The following is a 16,867-nucleotide window of genomic DNA, read 5'->3' on the forward strand; positions in this document are numbered from 1 at the left end:
GAACTGAAAGGGAAAGTTCTAAGTTTTTGACAAAATCTCTTCGGAAAAGAGGAGCCTGCTGCCCCGTGTGAGGATCGAACTTACGACCTTCAGATTATGAGACTGACGCGGGTGTTTTTCAGACAAAAGTATTTCAGGTAGATTTTGCGCTTAGCTGTCAATCATTCTGAACACCAGCTTTTGGTTACATTCATTGTGACGACCTTTGGCACAAGATTTAATTTTTTTTCATAGCTCAAATCACTCTCATCTGCCTCTTTATACAGCAAACGGGTCAAGAGAACCAGCATCCCATGTGTCATTTGGGTTCACAAATCCTTACTTATCAGAAACGTGTTAGAAATGAACAGGAAAGTTCTAAGTTTTTGACAAAATCTCTTCGGAAAAGAGGAGCCCGCTGCCCCGTGTGAGTATCGAACTCACGACCTTCAGATTATGAGACTGACGCGCTACCTACTGCGCTAACGAGGTAAGATGCACGTGCCAATCTGCAGACGTTTCTTGTGCAAGCCCCCGAGCTGATTTTTTTCAATAGATACCTCAGTGTGTAGCTATCCATTCCCATATGGTCTAGCGGTTAGGATTCCTGGTTTTCACCCAGGCGGCCCGGGTTCGACTCCCGGTATGGGAACGCACCTTTTACTGTACTACTGCCAACAATCAAAGACAGAAATGTATTTTCCAGACAATAATATTTCAGGTAGATTTTGTACTTTGCAGTCAAAAATGCTGAACATCAGGGTATTTGTGGCTCTTACTGACCTTTAGCACAAGATTTCATTTTGTTTCATAGCTTAAACCATTCTCAACTACACCTTATTACTCCAAAGCGTCAAGGGACGCAACAATCCATGTGTTCTGTCTGTCACTAAGGCTCCTGTTTCCTTTCGAATCGGAAATGTTTCAGTGAGAAAGTTCTGAGTGGGTGACACAATATCCCAAGAAAAGGGGGGAGAATAGTTCCACGTGTGAGGAAAAAACCTCATGAACTTCAGATTACCAACTGACGTGCTAAGTACCATGCTCATGTGGCAACTTTTTTCTTTTGTGATGTAAAAGCTATTTAATCAGAGCAAAAACTTATTTTTTTTTTTTTTTTTTTTTTTTTAAATTTATCTTGCTGCTTAGTGTATAACTTGTCCCACGTGGAAAAGTGGATAGGACCTAGTATCCCTGGTCGACTGGTTTACTTCCTGCTATGGGAGTGACACTCTTTTGGAACTAGTACACACATTCAAAAGCTGCCCCATGCCTTGTACGTGGAAACAGTTTAGGAACTAAATTGGTTATGTTTTGGTACTGAATCGGAAAAATCTGTGGCCCTGTAGCCAAGATGGAGACAGAATCGATTGAGAAAACGAGGGACCAGTACCCCGTCTAAGAATCGAACGTTCATCTTTCAGCTTATGAGACTGATTTGCTTACAACTGTGTTAACGAGGCAAGCTGCGCAAATAGAACTGCAGAAGTTGCTTGTGCCAAGTAGAAAACTTATTTTTTTTCAGATTGTCACTGATAAGACAGCACATCTTTTCCCATATGGTCTAGCGGTTAGGATTCCTGGTTCTCACCCAGGCGGGCCGGGTTCAACTCCCGGTATGGGAATGTACTTTTCTGTACTGCCACCAACATTCAAAGACAAAGGTGTTTTTCAGACAAAAGTATTTCAGGTAGAATTTGCGTTAAGCTGTCGAAAATTCTGAACGCCATCTTTTGGTCCGTTCGTTGTGATGAACTTTGGCACAAGATTTAATTTGGTTTCATAGCTCAAATCAATCTCAACTAGCCCCTTTTACAGCAAACGTGTCAAGAGAATCAACAACCCATGTGTCCTGTCTGTCATTTGGGTTCGCAAATTCTTACTTATCAGAAACATTTTAAATCTGAAAGGGAAAGTTCTAATTTGGTGACAGAATCTCTTCAGAAAAGAGGGTACCGCTTCCCCATGTGAGGATCGAACTCACGAACTTCAGAATATGAGACTGACGCGCTCGCTACTGACGGGTGTTTTTCAGACAAAAGTATTTCAGGTAGATTTTGCGCTTAGCTGTCAAACAGCTCAAATCACTCTCATCTGCCTCTTTATACAGCAAACGGGTCAAGAGAAACAGCAACCCATGTGTCCCATCTGTCATTTGGGTTCACAAATCCTTACTTATCAGAAACGTGTTAGAACTGAAAGGGAAAGTTCTAAGTTTTTGACAAAATCTCTTCGGAAAAGAGGAGCCTGCTGCCCCGTGTGAGGATCGAACTCACGACCTTCAGATTATGAGACTGACGCGGGTGTTTTTCAGACAAAAGTATTTCAGGTAGATTTTGCGCTTAGCTGTCAATCATTCTGAACACCAGCTTTTGGTTACATTCATTGTGACGACCTTTGGCACAAGATTTAATTTTTTTTCATAGCTCAAATCACTCTCATCTGCCTCTTTATACAGCAAACGGGTCAAGAGAACCAGCATCCCATGTGTCATTTGGGTTCACAAATCCTTACTTATCAGAAACGTGTTAGAAATGAACAGGAAAGTTCTAAGTTTTTGACAAAATCTCTTCGGAAAAGAGGAGCCCGCTGCCCCGTGTGAGTATCGAACTCACGAACTTCAGAATATGAGACTGACGCGCTCGCTACTGACGGGTGTTTTTCAGACAAAAGTATTTCAGGTAGATTTTGCGCTTAGCTGTCAAACAGCTCAAATCACTCTCATCTGCCTCTTTATACAGCAAACGGGTCAAGAGAAACAGCAACCCATGTGTCCCATCTGTCATTTGGGTTCACAAATCCTTACTTATCAGAAACGTGTTAGAACTGAAAGGGAAAGTTCTAAGTTTTTGACAAAATCTCTTCGGAAAAGAGGAGCCTGCTGCCCCGTGTGAGGATCGAACTTACGACCTTCAGATTATGAGACTGACGCGGGTGTTTTTCAGACAAAAGTATTTCAGGTAGATTTTGCGCTTAGCTGTCAATCATTCTGAACACCAGCTTTTGGTTACATTCATTGTGACGACCTTTGGCACAAGATTTAATTTTTTTTCATAGCTCAAATCACTCTCATCTGCCTCTTTATACAGCAAACGGGTCAAGAGAACCAGCATCCCATGTGTCATTTGGGTTCACAAATCCTTACTTATCAGAAACGTGTTAGAAATGAACAGGAAAGTTCTAAGTTTTTGACAAAATCTCTTCGGAAAAGAGGAGCCCGCTGCCCCGTGTGAGTATCGAACTCACGAACTTCAGAATATGAGACTGACGCGCTCGCTACTGACGGGTGTTTTTCAGACAAAAGTATTTCAGGTAGATTTTGCGCTTAGCTGTCAAACAGCTCAAATCACTCTCATCTGCCTCTTTATACAGCAAACGGGTCAAGAGAAACAGCAACCCATGTGTCCCATCTGTCATTTGGGTTCACAAATCCTTACTTATCAGAAACGTGTTAGAACTGAAAGGGAAAGTTCTAAGTTTTTGACAAAATCTCTTCGGAAAAGAGGAGCCTGCTGCCCCGTGTGAGGATCGAACTTACGACCTTCAGATTATGAGACTGACGCGGGTGTTATGAGACTGACGCGCTACCTACTGCGCTAACGAGGTAAGATGCACGTGCCAATCTGCAGACGTTTCTTGTGCAAGCCCCCGAGCTGATTTTTTTCAATAGATACCTCAGTGTGTAGCTATCCATTCCCATATGGTCTAGCGGTTAGGATTCCTGGTTTTCACCCAGGCGGCCCGGGTTCGACTCCCGGTATGGGAACGCACCCTTTACTGTACTACTGCCAACAATCAAAGACAGAAATGTATTTTCCAGACAATAATATTTCAGGTAGATTTTGTACTTTGCAGTCAAAAATGCTGAACATCAGGGTATTTGTGGCTCTTACTGACCTTTAGCACAAGATTTCATTTTGTTTCATAGCTTAAACCATTCTCAACTACACCTTATTACTCCAAAGCGTCAAGGGACGCAACAATCCATGTGTTCTGTCTGTCACTAAGGCTCCTGTTTCCTTTCGAATCGGAAATGTTTCAGTGAGAAAGTTCTGAGTGGGTGACACAATATCCCAAGAAAAGGGGGGAGAATAGTTCCACGTGTGAGGAAAAAACCTCATGAACTTCAGATTACCAACTGACGTGCTAAGTACCATGCTCATGTGGCAACTTTTTTCTTTTGTGATGTAAAAGCTATTTAATCAGAGCAAAAACTTCTTTTTTTTTTTTTTTTTTTTAAATTTATCTTGCTGCTTAGTGTATAACTTGTCCCACATGGAAAAGTGGATAGGACCTAGTATCCCTGGTCGACTGGTTTACTTCCTGCTATGGGAGTGACACTCCTTTGGAACTAGTACACACATTCAAAAGCTGCCCCATGCCTTGTACGTGGAAACAGTTTAGGAACTAAATTGGTTATGTTTTGGTACTGAATCGGAAAAATCTGTGGCCCTGTAGCCAAGATGGAGACAGAATCGATTGAGAAAACGAGGGACCAGTACCCCGTCTAAGAATCGAACGTTCATCTTTCAGCTTATGAGACTGATTTGCTTACAACTGTGTTAACGAGGCAAGCTGCGCAAATAGAACTGCAGAAGTTGCTTGTGCCAAGTAGAAAACTTATTTTTTTTCAGATTGTCACTGATAAGACAGCACATCTTTTCCCATATGGTCTAGCGGTTAGGATTCCTGGTTCTCACCCAGGCGGGCCGGGTTCAACTCCCGGTATGGGAATGTACTTTTCTGTACTGCCACCAACATTCAAAGACAAAGGTGTTTTTCAGACAAAAGTATTTCAGGTAGAATTTGCGTTAAGCTGTCGAAAATTCTGAACGCCATCTTTTGGTCCGTTCGTTGTGATGAACTTTGGCACAAGATTTAATTTGGTTTCATAGCTCAAATCAATCTCAACTAGCCCCTTTTACAGCAAACGTGTCAAGAGAATCAACAACCCATGTGTCCTGTCTGTCATTTGGGTTCGCAAATTCTTACTTATCAGAAACATTTTAAATCTGAAAGGGAAAGTTCTAATTTGGTGACAGAATCTCTTCAGAAAAGAGGGTACCGCTTCCCCATGTGAGGATCGAACTCACGAACTTCAGAATATGAGACTGACGCGCTCGCTACTGACGGGTGTTTTTCAGACAAAAGTATTTCAGGTAGATTTTGCGCTTAGCTGTCAAACAGCTCAAATCACTCTCATCTGCCTCTTTATACAGCAAACGGGTCAAGAGAAACAGCAACCCATGTGTCCCATCTGTCATTTGGGTTCACAAATCCTTACTTATCAGAAACGTGTTAGAACTGAAAGGGAAAGTTCTAAGTTTTTGACAAAATCTCTTCGGAAAAGAGGAGCCTGCTGCCCCGTGTGAGGATCGAACTCACGACCTTCAGATTATGAGACTGACGCGGGTGTTTTTCAGACAAAAGTATTTCAGGTAGATTTTGCGCTTAGCTGTCAATCATTCTGAACACCAGCTTTTGGTTACATTCATTGTGACGACCTTTGGCACAAGATTTAATTTTTTTTCATAGCTCAAATCACTCTCATCTGCCTCTTTATACAGCAAACGGGTCAAGAGAACCAGCATCCCATGTGTCATTTGGGTTCACAAATCCTTACTTATCAGAAACGTGTTAGAAATGAACAGGAAAGTTCTAAGTTTTTGACAAAATCTCTTCGGAAAAGAGGAGCCCGCTGCCCCGTGTGAGTATCGAACTCACGAACTTCAGAATATGAGACTGACGCGCTCGCTACTGACGGGTGTTTTTCAGACAAAAGTATTTCAGGTAGATTTTGCGCTTAGCTGTCAAACAGCTCAAATCACTCTCATCTGCCTCTTTATACAGCAAACGGGTCAAGAGAAACAGCAACCCATGTGTCCCATCTGTCATTTGGGTTCACAAATCCTTACTTATCAGAAACGTGTTAGAACTGAAAGGGAAAGTTCTAAGTTTTTGACAAAATCTCTTCGGAAAAGAGGAGCCTGCTGCCCCGTGTGAGGATCGAACTTACGACCTTCAGATTATGAGACTGACGCGGGTGTTTTTCAGACAAAAGTATTTCAGGTAGATTTTGCGCTTAGCTGTCAATCATTCTGAACACCAGCTTTTGGTTACATTCATTGTGACGACCTTTGGCACAAGATTTAATTTTTTTTCATAGCTCAAATCACTCTCATCTGCCTCTTTATACAGCAAACGGGTCAAGAGAACCAGCATCCCATGTGTCATTTGGGTTCACAAATCCTTACTTATCAGAAACGTGTTAGAAATGAACAGGAAAGTTCTAAGTTTTTGACAAAATCTCTTCGGAAAAGAGGAGCCCGCTGCCCCGTGTGAGTATCGAACTCACGAACTTCAGAATATGAGACTGACGCGCTCGCTACTGACGGGTGTTTTTCAGACAAAAGTATTTCAGGTAGATTTTGCGCTTAGCTGTCAAACAGCTCAAATCACTCTCATCTGCCTCTTTATACAGCAAACGGGTCAAGAGAAACAGCAACCCATGTGTCCCATCTGTCATTTGGGTTCACAAATCCTTACTTATCAGAAACGTGTTAGAACTGAAAGGGAAAGTTCTAAGTTTTTGACAAAATCTCTTCGGAAAAGAGGAGCCTGCTGCCCCGTGTGAGGATCGAACTTACGACCTTCAGATTATGAGACTGACGTGGGTGTTATGAGACTGACGCGCTACCTACTGCGCTAACGAGGTAAGATGCACGTGCCAATCTGCAGACGTTTCTTGTGCAAGCCCCCGAGCTGATTTTTTTCAATAGATACCTCAGTGTGTAGCTATCCATTCCCATATGGTCTAGCGGTTAGGATTCCTGGTTTTCACCCAGGCGGCCCGGGTTCGACTCCCGGTATGGGAACGCACCTTTTACTGTACTACTGCCAACAATCAAAGACAGAAATGTATTTTCCAGACAATAATATTTCAGGTAGATTTTGTACTTTGCAGTCAAAAATGCTGAACATCAGGGTATTTGTGGCTCTTACTGACCTTTAGCACAAGATTTCATTTTGTTTCATAGCTTAAACCATTCTCAACTACACCTTATTACTCCAAAGCGTCAAGGGACGCAACAATCCATGTGTTCTGTCTGTCACTAAGGCTCCTGTTTCCTTTCGAATCGGAAATGTTTCAGTGAGAAAGTTCTGAGTGGGTGACACAATATCCCAAGAAAAGGGGGGAGAATAGTTCCACGTGTGAGGAAAAAACCTCATGAACTTCAGATTACCAACTGACGTGCTAAGTACCATGCTCATGTGGCAACTTTTTTCTTTTGTGATGTAAAAGCTATTTAATCAGAGCAAAAACTTCTTTTTTTTTTTTTTTTTTTTAAATTTATCTTGCTGCTTAGTGTATAACTTGTCCCACGTGGAAAAGTGGATAGGACCTAGTATCCCTGGTCGACTGGTTTACTTCCTGCTATGGGAGTGACACTCCTTTGGAACTAGTACACACATTCAAAAGCTGCCCCATGCCTTGTACGTGGAAACAGTTTAGGAACTAAATTGGTTATGTTTTGGTACTGAATCGGAAAAATCTGTGGCCCTGTAGCCAAGATGGAGACAGAATCGATTGAGAAAACGAGGGACCAGTACCCCGTCTAAGAATCGAACGTTCATCTTTCAGCTTATGAGACTGATTTGCTTACAACTGTGTTAACGAGGCAAGCTGCGCAAATAGAACTGCAGAAGTTGCTTGTGCCAAGTAGAAAACTTATTTTTTTTCAGATTGTCACTGATAAGACAGCACATCTTTTCCCATATGGTCTAGCGGTTAGGATTCCTGGTTCTCAGCCAGGCGGGCCGGGTTCAACTCCCGGTATGGGAATGTACTTTTCTGTACTGCCACCAACATTCAAAGACAAAGGTGTTTTTCAGACAAAAGTATTTCAGGTAGAATTTGCGTTAAGCTGTCGAAAATTCTGAACGCCATCTTTTGGTCCGTTCGTTGTGATGAACTTTGGCACAAGATTTAATTTGGTTTCATAGCTCAAATCAATCTCAACTAGCCCCTTTTACAGCAAACGTGTCAAGAGAATCAACAACCCATGTGTCCTGTCTGTCATTTGGGTTCGCAAATTCTTACTTATCAGAAACATTTTAAATCTGAAAGGGAAAGTTCTAATTTGGTGACAGAATCTCTTCAGAAAAGAGGGTACCGCTTCCCCATGTGAGGATCGAACTCACGAACTTCAGAATATGAGACTGACGCGCTCGCTACTGACGGGTGTTTTTCAGACAAAAGTATTTCAGGTAGATTTTGCGCTTAGCTGTCAAACAGCTCAAATCACTCTCATCTGCCTCTTTATACAGCAAACGGGTCAAGAGAAACAGCAACCCATGTGTCCCATCTGTCATTTGGGTTCACAAATCCTTACTTATCAGAAACGTGTTAGAACTGAAAGGGAAAGTTCTAAGTTTTTGACAAAATCTCTTCGGAAAAGAGGAGCCTGCTGCCCCGTGTGAGGATCGAACTCACGACCTTCAGATTATGAGACTGACGCGGGTGTTTTTCAGACAAAAGTATTTCAGGTAGATTTTGCGCTTAGCTGTCAATCATTCTGAACACCAGCTTTTGGTTACATTCATTGTGACGACCTTTGGCACAAGATTTAATTTTTTTTCATAGCTCAAATCACTCTCATCTGCCTCTTTATACAGCAAACGGGTCAAGAGAACCAGCATCCCATGTGTCATTTGGGTTCACAAATCCTTACTTATCAGAAACGTGTTAGAAATGAACAGGAAAGTTCTAAGTTTTTGACAAAATCTCTTCGGAAAAGAGGAGCCCGCTGCCCCGTGTGAGTATCGAACTCACGAACTTCAGAATATGAGACTGACGCGCTCGCTACTGACGGGTGTTTTTCAGACAAAAGTATTTCAGGTAGATTTTGCGCTTAGCTGTCAAACAGCTCAAATCACTCTCATCTGCCTCTTTATACAGCAAACGGGTCAAGAGAAACAGCAACCCATGTGTCCCATCTGTCATTTGGGTTCACAAATCCTTACTTATCAGAAACGTGTTAGAACTGAAAGGGAAAGTTCTAAGTTTTTGACAAAATCTCTTCGGAAAAGAGGAGCCTGCTGCCCCGTGTGAGGATCGAACTTACGACCTTCAGATTATGAGACTGACGCGGGTGTTTTTCAGACAAAAGTATTTCAGGTAGATTTTGCGCTTAGCTGTCAATCATTCTGAACACCAGCTTTTGGTTACATTCATTGTGACGACCTTTGGCACAAGATTTAATTTTTTTTCATAGCTCAAATCACTCTCATCTGCCTCTTTATACAGCAAACGGGTCAAGAGAACCAGCATCCCATGTGTCATTTGGGTTCACAAATCCTTACTTATCAGAAACGTGTTAGAAATGAACAGGAAAGTTCTAAGTTTTTGACAAAATCTCTTCGGAAAAGAGGAGCCCGCTGCCCCGTGTGAGTATCGAACTCACGAACTTCAGAATATGAGACTGACGCGCTCGCTACTGACGGGTGTTTTTCAGACAAAAGTATTTCAGGTAGATTTTGCGCTTAGCTGTCAAACAGCTCAAATCACTCTCATCTGCCTCTTTATACAGCAAACGGGTCAAGAGAAACAGCAACCCATGTGTCCCATCTGTCATTTGGGTTCACAAATCCTTACTTATCAGAAACGTGTTAGAACTGAAAGGGAAAGTTCTAAGTTTTTGACAAAATCTCTTCGGAAAAGAGGAGCCTGCTGCCCCGTGTGAGGATCGAACTTACGACCTTCAGATTATGAGACTGACGCGGGTGTTATGAGACTGACGCGCTACCTACTGCGCTAACGAGGTAAGATGCACGTGCCAATCTGCAGACGTTTCTTGTGCAAGCCCCCGAGCTGATTTTTTTCAATAGATACCTCAGTGTGTAGCTATCCATTCCCATATGGTCTAGCGGTTAGGATTCCTGGTTTTCACCCAGGCGGCCCGGGTTCGACTCCCGGTATGGGAACGCACCTTTTACTGTACTACTGCCAACAATCAAAGACAGAAATGTATTTTCCAGACAATAATATTTCAGGTAGATTTTGTACTTTGCAGTCAAAAATGCTGAACATCAGGGTATTTGTGGCTCTTACTGACCTTTAGCACAAGATTTCATTTTGTTTCAAAGCTTAAACCATTCTCAACTACACCTTATTACTCCAAAGCGTCAAGGGACGCAACAATCCATGTGTTCTGTCTGTCACTAAGGCTCCTGTTTCCTTTCGAATCGGAAATGTTTCAGTGAGAAAGTTCTGAGTGGGTGACACAATATCCCAAGAAAAGGGGGGAGAATAGTTCCACGTGTGAGGAAAAAACCTCATGAACTTCAGATTACCAACTGACGTGCTAAGTACCATGCTCATGTGGCAACTTTTTTCTTTTGTGATGTAAAAGCTATTTAATCAGAGCAAAAACTTCTTTTTTTTTTTTTTTTTTTAAATTTATCTTGCTGCTTAGTGTATAACTTGTCCCACGTGGAAAAGTGGATAGGACCTAGTATCCCTGGTCGACTGGTTTACTTCCTGCTATGGGAGTGACACTCCTTTGGAACTAGTACACACATTCAAAAGCTGCCCCATGCCTTGTACGTGGAAACAGTTTAGGAACTAAATTGGTTATGTTTTGGTACTGAATCGGAAAAATCTGTGGCCCTGTAGCCAAGATGGAGACAGAATCGATTGAGAAAACGAGGGACCAGTACCCCGTCTAAGAATCGAACGTTCATCTTTCAGCTTATGAGACTGATTTGCTTACAACTGTGTTAACGAGGCAAGCTGCGCAAATAGAACTGCAGAAGTTGCTTGTGCCAAGTAGAAAACTTATTTTTTTTCAGATTGTCACTGATAAGACAGCACATCTTTTCCCATATGGTCTAGCGGTTAGGATTCCTGGTTCTCACCCAGGCGGGCCGGGTTCAACTCCCGGTATGGGAATGTACTTTTCTGTACTGCCACCAACATTCAAAGACAAAGGTGTTTTTCAGACAAAAGTATTTCAGGTAGAATTTGCGTTAAGCTGTCGAAAATTCTGAACGCCATCTTTTGGTCCGTTCGTTGTGATGAACTTTGGCACAAGATTTAATTTGGTTTCATAGCTCAAATCAATCTCAACTAGCCCCTTTTACAGCAAACGTGTCAAGAGAATCAACAACCCATGTGTCCTGTCTGTCATTTGGGTTCGCAAATTCTTACTTATCAGAAACATTTTAAATCTGAAAGGGAAAGTTCTAATTTGGTGACAGAATCTCTTCAGAAAAGAGGGTACCGCTTCCCCATGTGAGGATCGAACTCACGAACTTCAGAATATGAGACTGACGCGCTCGCTACTGACGGGTGTTTTTCAGACAAAAGTATTTCAGGTAGATTTTGCGCTTAGCTGTCAAACAGCTCAAATCACTCTCATCTGCCTCTTTATACAGCAAACGGGTCAAGAGAAACAGCAACCCATGTGTCCCATCTGTCATTTGGGTTCACAAATCCTTACTTATCAGAAACGTGTTAGAACTGAAAGGGAAAGTTCTAAGTTTTTGACAAAATCTCTTCGGAAAAGAGGAGCCTGCTGCCCCGTGTGAGGATCGAACTCACGACCTTCAGATTATGAGACTGACGCGGGTGTTTTTCAGACAAAAGTATTTCAGGTAGATTTTGCGCTTAGCTGTCAATCATTCTGAACACCAGCTTTTGGTTACATTCATTGTGACGACCTTTGGCACAAGATTTAATTTTTTTTCATAGCTCAAATCACTCTCATCTGCCTCTTTATACAGCAAACGGGTCAAGAGAACCAGCATCCCATGTGTCATTTGGGTTCACAAATCCTTACTTATCAGAAACGTGTTAGAAATGAACAGGAAAGTTCTAAGTTTTTGACAAAATCTCTTCGGAAAAGAGGAGCCCGCTGCCCCGTGTGAGTATCGAACTCACGAACTTCAGAATATGAGACTGACGCGCTCGCTACTGACGGGTGTTTTTCAGACAAAAGTATTTCAGGTAGATTTTGCGCTTAGCTGTCAAACAGCTCAAATCACTCTCATCTGCCTCTTTATACAGCAAACGGGTCAAGAGAAACAGCAACCCATGTGTCCCATCTGTCATTTGGGTTCACAAATCCTTACTTATCAGAAACGTGTTAGAACTGAAAGGGAAAGTTCTAAGTTTTTGACAAAATCTCTTCGGAAAAGAGGAGCCTGCTGCCCCGTGTGAGGATCGAACTTACGACCTTCAGATTATGAGACTGACGCGGGTGTTTTTCAGACAAAAGTATTTCAGGTAGATTTTGCGCTTAGCTGTCAATCATTCTGAACACCAGCTTTTGGTTACATTCATTGTGACGACCTTTGGCACAAGATTTAATTTTTTTTCATAGCTCAAATCACTCTCATCTGCCTCTTTATACAGCAAACGGGTCAAGAGAACCAGCATCCCATGTGTCATTTGGGTTCACAAATCCTTACTTATCAGAAACGTGTTAGAAATGAACAGGAAAGTTCTAAGTTTTTGACAAAATCTCTTCGGAAAAGAGGAGCCCGCTGCCCCGTGTGAGTATCGAACTCACGAACTTCAGAATATGAGACTGACGCGCTCGCTACTGACGGGTGTTTTTCAGACAAAAGTATTTCAGGTAGATTTTGCGCTTAGCTGTCAAACAGCTCAAATCACTCTCATCTGCCTCTTTATACAGCAAACGGGTCAAGAGAAACAGCAACCCATGTGTCCCATCTGTCATTTGGGTTCACAAATCCTTACTTATCAGAAACGTGTTAGAACTGAAAGGGAAAGTTCTAAGTTTTTGACAAAATCTCTTCGGAAAAGAGGAGCCTGCTGCCCCGTGTGAGGATCGAACTTACGACCTTCAGATTATGAGACTGACGCGGGTGTTATGAGACTGACGCGCTACCTACTGCGCTAACGAGGTAAGATGCACGTGCCAATCTGCAGACGTTTCTTGTGCAAGCCCCCGAGCTGATTTTTTTCAATAGATACCTCAGTGTGTAGCTATCCATTCCCATATGGTCTAGCGGTTAGGATTCCTGGTTTTCACCCAGGCGGCCCGGGTTCGACTCCCGGTATGGGAACGCACCTTTTACTGTACTACTGCCAACAATCAAAGACAGAAATGTATTTTCCAGACAATAATATTTCAGGTAGATTTTGTACTTTGCAGTCAAAAATGCTGAACATCAGGGTATTTGTGGCTCTTACTGACCTTTAGCACAAGATTTCATTTTGTTTCATAGCTTAAACCATTCTCAACTACACCTTATTACTCCAAAGCGTCAAGGGACGCAACAATCCATGTGTTCTGTCTGTCACTAAGGCTCCTGTTTCCTTTCGAATCGGAAATGTTTCAGTGAGAAAGTTCTGAGTGGGTGACACAATATCCCAAGAAAAGGGGGGAGAATAGTTCCACGTGTGAGGAAAAAACCTCATGAACTTCAGATTACCAACTGACGTGCTAAGTACCATGCTCATGTGGCAACTTTTTTCTTTTGTGATGTAAAAGCTATTTAATCAGAGCAAAAACTTCTTTTTTTTTTTTTTTTTAAATTTATCTTGCTGCTTAGTGTATAACTTGTCCCACGTGGAAAAGTGGATAGGACCTAGTATCCCTGGTCGACTGGTTTACTTCCTGCTATGGGAGTGACACTCCTTTGGAACTAGTACACACATTCAAAAGCTGCCCCATGCCTTGTACGTGGAAACAGTTTAGGAACTAAATTGGTTATGTTTTGGTACTGAATCGGAAAAATCTGTGGCCCTGTAGCCAAGATGGAGACAGAATCGATTGAGAAAACGAGGGACCAGTACCCCGTCTAAGAATCGAACGTTCATCTTTCAGCTTATGAGACTGATTTGCTTACAACTGTGTTAACGAGGCAAGCTGCGCAAATAGAACTGCAGAAGTTGCTTGTGCCAAGTAGAAAACTTATTTTTTTTCAGATTGTCACTGATAAGACAGCACATCTTTTCCCATATGGTCTAGCGGTTAGGATTCCTGGTTCTCAGCCAGGCGGGCCGGGTTCAACTCCCGGTATGGGAATGTACTTTTCTGTACTGCCACCAACATTCAAAGACAAAGGTGTTTTTCAGACAAAAGTATTTCAGGTAGAATTTGCGTTAAGCTGTCGAAAATTCTGAACGCCATCTTTTGGTCCGTTCGTTGTGATGAACTTTGGCACAAGATTTAATTTGGTTTCATAGCTCAAATCAATCTCAACTAGCCCCTTTTACAGCAAACGTGTCAAGAGAATCAACAACCCATGTGTCCTGTCTGTCATTTGGGTTCGCAAATTCTTACTTATCAGAAACATTTTAAATCTGAAAGGGAAAGTTCTAATTTGGTGACAGAATCTCTTCAGAAAAGAGGGTACCGCTTCCCCATGTGAGGATCGAACTCACGAACTTCAGAATATGAGACTGACGCGCTCGCTACTGACGGGTGTTTTTCAGACAAAAGTATTTCAGGTAGATTTTGCGCTTAGCTGTCAAACAGCTCAAATCACTCTCATCTGCCTCTTTATACAGCAAACGGGTCAAGAGAAACAGCAACCCATGTGTCCCATCTGTCATTTGGGTTCACAAATCCTTACTTATCAGAAACGTGTTAGAACTGAAAGGGAAAGTTCTAAGTTTTTGACAAAATCTCTTCGGAAAAGAGGAGCCTGCTGCCCCGTGTGAGGATCGAACTCACGACCTTCAGATTATGAGACTGACGCGGGTGTTTTTCAGACAAAAGTATTTCAGGTAGATTTTGCGCTTAGCTGTCAATCATTCTGAACACCAGCTTTTGGTTACATTCATTGTGACGACCTTTGGCACAAGATTTAATTTTTTTTCATAGCTCAAATCACTCTCATCTGCCTCTTTATACAGCAAACGGGTCAAGAGAACCAGCATCCCATGTGTCATTTGGGTTCACAAATCCTTACTTATCAGAAACGTGTTAGAAATGAACAGGAAAGTTCTAAGTTTTTGACAAAATCTCTTCGGAAAAGAGGAGCCCGCTGCCCCGTGTGAGTATCGAACTCACGAACTTCAGAATATGAGACTGACGCGCTCGCTACTGACGGGTGTTTTTCAGACAAAAGTATTTCAGGTAGATTTTGCGCTTAGCTGTCAAACAGCTCAAATCACTCTCATCTGCCTCTTTATACAGCAAACGGGTCAAGAGAAACAGCAACCCATGTGTCCCATCTGTCATTTGGGTTCACAAATCCTTACTTATCAGAAACGTGTTAGAACTGAAAGGGAAAGTTCTAAGTTTTTGACAAAATCTCTTCGGAAAAGAGGAGCCTGCTGCCCCGTGTGAGGATCGAACTTACGACCTTCAGATTATGAGACTGACGCGGGTGTTTTTCAGACAAAAGTATTTCAGGTAGATTTTGCGCTTAGCTGTCAATCATTCTGAACACCAGCTTTTGGTTACATTCATTGTGACGACCTTTGGCACAAGATTTAATTTTTTTTCATAGCTCAAATCACTCTCATCTGCCTCTTTATACAGCAAACGGGTCAAGAGAACCAGCATCCCATGTGTCATTTGGGTTCACAAATCCTTACTTATCAGAAACGTGTTAGAAATGAACAGGAAAGTTCTAAGTTTTTGACAAAATCTCTTCGGAAAAGAGGAGCCCGCTGCCCCGTGTGAGTATCGAACTCACGAACTTCAGAATATGAGACTGACGCGCTCGCTACTGACGGGTGTTTTTCAGACAAAAGTATTTCAGGTAGATTTTGCGCTTAGCTGTCAAACAGCTCAAATCACTCTCATCTGCCTCTTTATACAGCAAACGGGTCAAGAGAAACAGCAACCCATGTGTCCCATCTGTCATTTGGGTTCACAAATCCTTACTTATCAGAAACGTGTTAGAACTGAAAGGGAAAGTTCTAAGTTTTTGACAAAATCTCTTCGGAAAAGAGGAGCCTGCTGCCCCGTGTGAGGATCGAACTTACGACCTTCAGATTATGAGACTGACGCGGGTGTTATGAGACTGACGCGCTACCTACTGCGCTAACGAGGTAAGATGCACGTGCCAATCTGCAGACGTTTCTTGTGCAAGCCCCCGAGCTGATTTTTTTCAATAGATACCTCAGTGTGTAGCTATCCATTCCCATATGGTCTAGCGGTTAGGATTCCTGGTTTTCACCCAGGCGGCCCGGGTTCGACTCCCGGTATGGGAACGCACCTTTTACTGTACTACTGCCAACAATCAAAGACAGAAATGTATTTTCCAGACAATAATATTTCAGGTAGATTTTGTACTTTGCAGTCAAAAATGCTGAACATCAGGGTATTTGTGGCTCTTACTGACCTTTAGCACAAGATTTCATTTTGTTTCATAGCTTAAACCATTCTCAACTACACCTTATTACTCCAAAGCGTCAAGGGACGCAACAATCCATGTGTTCTGTCTGTCACTAAGGCTCCTGTTTCCTTTCGAATCGGAAATGTTTCAGTGAGAAAGTTCTGAGTGGGTGACACAATATCCCAAGAAAAGGGGGGAGAATAGTTCCACGTGTGAGGAAAAAACCTCATGAACTTCAGATTACCAACTGACGTGCTAAGTACCATGCTCATGTGGCAACTTTTTTCTTTTGTGATGTAAAAGCTATTTAATCAGAGCAAAAACTTCTTTTTTTTTTTTTTTTTAAATTTATCTTGCTGCTTAGTGTATAACTTGTCCCACGTGGAAAAGTGGATAGGACCTAGTATCCCTGGTCGACTGGTTTACTTCCTGCTATGGGAGTGACACTCCTTTGGAACTAGTACACACATTCAAAAGCTGCCCCATGCCTTGTACGTGGAAACAGTTTAGGAACTAAATTGGTTATGTTTTGGTACTGAATCGGAAAAATCTGTGGCCCTGTAGC

At 42.3% G+C, this 16,867-nt stretch overlaps 10 non-coding genes across 10 annotated transcripts; 9 read left to right on the forward strand and 1 right to left on the reverse strand.

The window, feature by feature from the left end:
* Window positions 1-398: 398 nt before the first annotated feature.
* Window positions 399-471, reverse strand: TRNAM-CAU (transfer RNA methionine (anticodon CAU)). Its single transcript has one exon. It is a non-coding gene; the product is annotated as a tRNA-Met (tRNA).
* Window positions 472-559: 88 nt separating this feature from the next.
* Window positions 560-631, forward strand: TRNAE-UUC (transfer RNA glutamic acid (anticodon UUC)). Its single transcript has one exon. It is a non-coding gene; the product is annotated as a tRNA-Glu (tRNA).
* A 901-nt stretch (window positions 632-1,532) lies between these two features.
* Window positions 1,533-1,604, forward strand: TRNAE-CUC (transfer RNA glutamic acid (anticodon CUC)). The gene has a single exon. It is a non-coding gene; the product is annotated as a tRNA-Glu (tRNA).
* A 2,069-nt stretch (window positions 1,605-3,673) lies between these two features.
* TRNAE-UUC (transfer RNA glutamic acid (anticodon UUC)) lies at window positions 3,674-3,745 on the forward strand. Its single transcript has one exon. It is a non-coding gene; the product is annotated as a tRNA-Glu (tRNA).
* An 896-nt stretch (window positions 3,746-4,641) lies between these two features.
* On the forward strand, window positions 4,642-4,713 carry TRNAE-CUC (transfer RNA glutamic acid (anticodon CUC)). Its single transcript has one exon. It is a non-coding gene; the product is annotated as a tRNA-Glu (tRNA).
* Window positions 4,714-6,782: 2,069 nt separating this feature from the next.
* TRNAE-UUC (transfer RNA glutamic acid (anticodon UUC)) lies at window positions 6,783-6,854 on the forward strand. Its single transcript has one exon. It is a non-coding gene; the product is annotated as a tRNA-Glu (tRNA).
* A 3,037-nt stretch (window positions 6,855-9,891) lies between these two features.
* TRNAE-UUC (transfer RNA glutamic acid (anticodon UUC)) lies at window positions 9,892-9,963 on the forward strand. Its single transcript has one exon. It is a non-coding gene; the product is annotated as a tRNA-Glu (tRNA).
* An 895-nt stretch (window positions 9,964-10,858) lies between these two features.
* Window positions 10,859-10,930, forward strand: TRNAE-CUC (transfer RNA glutamic acid (anticodon CUC)). The gene has a single exon. It is a non-coding gene; the product is annotated as a tRNA-Glu (tRNA).
* Window positions 10,931-12,999: 2,069 nt separating this feature from the next.
* Window positions 13,000-13,071, forward strand: TRNAE-UUC (transfer RNA glutamic acid (anticodon UUC)). The gene has a single exon. It is a non-coding gene; the product is annotated as a tRNA-Glu (tRNA).
* A 3,034-nt stretch (window positions 13,072-16,105) lies between these two features.
* TRNAE-UUC (transfer RNA glutamic acid (anticodon UUC)) lies at window positions 16,106-16,177 on the forward strand. The gene has a single exon. It is a non-coding gene; the product is annotated as a tRNA-Glu (tRNA).
* Window positions 16,178-16,867: the final 690 nt, after the last annotated feature.

Source organism: Dendrobates tinctorius, unplaced genomic scaffold (assembly GCF_039654945.1).
Source record: "Dendrobates tinctorius isolate UK_male_01 unplaced genomic scaffold, ASM3965494v1 ptg000272l, whole genome shotgun sequence".
NCBI classification, from domain to species: Eukaryota; Metazoa; Chordata; class Amphibia; order Anura; family Dendrobatidae; genus Dendrobates; species Dendrobates tinctorius.